A 2,758-nucleotide genomic window follows, 5' to 3' on the forward strand; every position below is an offset into this window, starting at 1 on the left:
TATACGCCACCTTGGTTCACTCATGTGAGCGTATCTCTAAAATCAATCCCTAGAAGTGAGATTTCTGGGGCAGAGAGTATGAGCATTTAACATTTCGAAAGATATTACCAAATTAGACAGTTTAATTTGCAAGTGTGTCTTATTAGTAGAAAATCTGTTAGATTAAGTCCAGCCTGTAAATGTTATATTTGAGTAGTTCATTTTTTAAATTGATTTGTGTTCTGCCTCTTCCCCAAAAGGGCTCAAGGAAGCTTATAGCAAGAGGCAAATCAAATAAAGACTGAAAATAATAAACATACAGAGAAAAGCCAGTACGGTAATGGTGACAGCTAACACTTATTTTCAGCGCTTTCTGTGTGCCAGACACTGTTCCAAGTGCTTTGCATGTATGAATTCATCTAAACCTCGCAGTCTCACTAGGAAGGGACTATTAACACCCTCATTTCATAGATGGGGAAGCTGAGGCACAGAGGGGCTAGATTACTTGTTTAGTGTCACAGGGTTGGTAAATGGTAGAGCTGGGATTTGAACCCTAGCAGTTTCACAGTATGCCCTCTTAGCCATTATGAGTCTCTGCCTCCCCAAATCAGGAGTTAGAGAGAGGAGGGAGGAAGCTGGACAAATATGGGCTATCATTGTTGCTGCGATTCACTGATTTATTCAATCATCAGTTTATTTACTCACTCATTCAACAAATATTTATCAACGGCAGCTCTTTGCCAAGAGTGCTGGGGATTTCAGTGAACAAAAGAATATGTGGTCCGTACCTCTGCTTGATTTTGAAGATCAATCCGCTTTGTGAGTGTGCTCCGCTGTTCGACGTGTTCATTTGAGATTGAGGACCCTCTGAGCCCTGAGTCCTCAGTCCCCGTATTGTGGCCTCTGCCCACCTCTTGTACCATCAGGCAGAGCCCTGGGCCTGATCTTTGCAGCTCATCAGTATCCCCTGGGAGGGGCAGGTGGGGCAAGATTGCGGCAGCCCTGTACGCCTATTCCCTGGGCCTGGAACTGAGCTATGACTTCCTTTTTGCTGAAGGTGTGGTGGTCTCAGATCCCAGAGGGAGAGGGGCAGCCCCAGGTTTCTGCTTCCTGCCCTCTGGTGGGAAAAGTGCTGGCTACACAGCTTTTGCCTTGCTTGGACACCTGATTGGACAGGCTTGGATAAATTGTGGTTTTCAGCCTTAGTTTTCCATTTGTAAAATAGTAAAAATCAGTGCCATTTCTCTTTGTCTCTCTAAAGCCTGTGTGAGGTGAACATAAAACAAACAAAACTTCCATTCATTTGACAAGTATTTTTTTAGTATCCAGGTGTGCCGGGCCCTGAACTCGGCCGTGGGGCTCTTATGAGAAACAGGATGACCAAGCTCTGTGCTCTTGGAGTACACAGGCAGGTGGGGGGACAGACATGCATCAAACAGTCACAACACAAGTAGCAGCAAACATTGATGGAGTGGTTACCTCCTGCCAGGCGCATTTCTAAACACCTTACAGATGTCAGCTCAGTTAATCTTTACAGCCGCTCCAAGAAGGGGGCACTTTTATAACCCCTACTTTACAGGTGAGGAAACTGAGGCTGAGAGTGATTAAGTCACTTTCTCCAAGTCAGCATCTAATAAGAGAAGAAGTGAGGAATCATTCTCAGGTCCCTGGCTCCCAAACCTGCATCCTTAGACAAGATGGTGTTTTGCTTCTATGCTATAAAGTGATATGGGGAAAAAGAGTAGGATGGTCCATGAGAGAATATCATTTGTACCAGTGTGTTTTGGGAACACCCCTAGGATGAGGTGGCATTGGGGAAAAGAGATGAAGGAAGAGAAAGGGCCAGCCTTGCAGGGCTGGGTGTGTGTGGGAATTGGAGAGAGGCAGAGGGACTGCACATGCAAAGGTCCTGAGGTAGGCAAGACCCTGGGGGCATTTGCAGAACAGAAAGAAAGCCCTTGTCACTGGGATCATTGAACTAGAGGTGCCTTTGAGACTTGATGCAGTGCCTGGCCTGTTGGCAGGACTCAGTGGAGGTTAGCTCTTGCTGTGTCCTTTATGAGAGAAATCAGAAGAACCAGGAAAACAGGAGATTTCAGGGAAGGCTTGCTTCCTCAAGCCTCTGGCTGAGCACAGCAGGTATCATATCAAGGTATTAGCATCAGGAGTAGTTAAACCCCATTTAGTTACCTCTGACCTCCTTCTCCAGGTGTGAGTCCTGCAGGGGACCCCCTTGCTAGGGAATCCTGGAAGGGTTTTTGGTCCCCACTTTTTGAGGAGTCCTCCTTTGTCAAATTTAATGTGTGTGCTTCTTTTTTTTCCATCAGCCCTGGAATGGGAAGAAGAAAGCTCCAACCTGCTTTCAAAGCTGAGCAAATAAAGCTTTTTTTTTACAATTGGTTCCATTGTAGAGAGAGCATTAGACTGATTTATTCAAATCAATTCTGGGTAAAAGCCATAAAAGAGAGCTTAAGAATGAGTTCTGTTTCCCCAGGAAACCTAGCTGATGGATTAGCACCTGAAGGGGGGTGGGTGTGTGACTGGCTTCAGAGGGGACTGGGAGGCAGCTGGCACTCCAGGCAGACTCAGCAAACATTTCTTCTGGGGGACTGAAGTCAGATGTGGCCCCCACTGGTGGCCGGGGATGCCCTGCTCCTTTTTTTTTTTTTTTTAACATCTTTATTGGAGTATAATTGCTTTACCATGGTGTGTTAGTTTCTGCTTTACAACAAAGTGAATCAGTTATACATATACATATGTTCCCATATCTCTTCCCTCT

This window comes from Physeter macrocephalus, chromosome 14 (assembly GCF_002837175.3).
Source record: "Physeter macrocephalus isolate SW-GA chromosome 14, ASM283717v5, whole genome shotgun sequence".
In the NCBI taxonomy this organism is placed as follows: Eukaryota; Metazoa; Chordata; class Mammalia; order Artiodactyla; family Physeteridae; genus Physeter; species Physeter macrocephalus.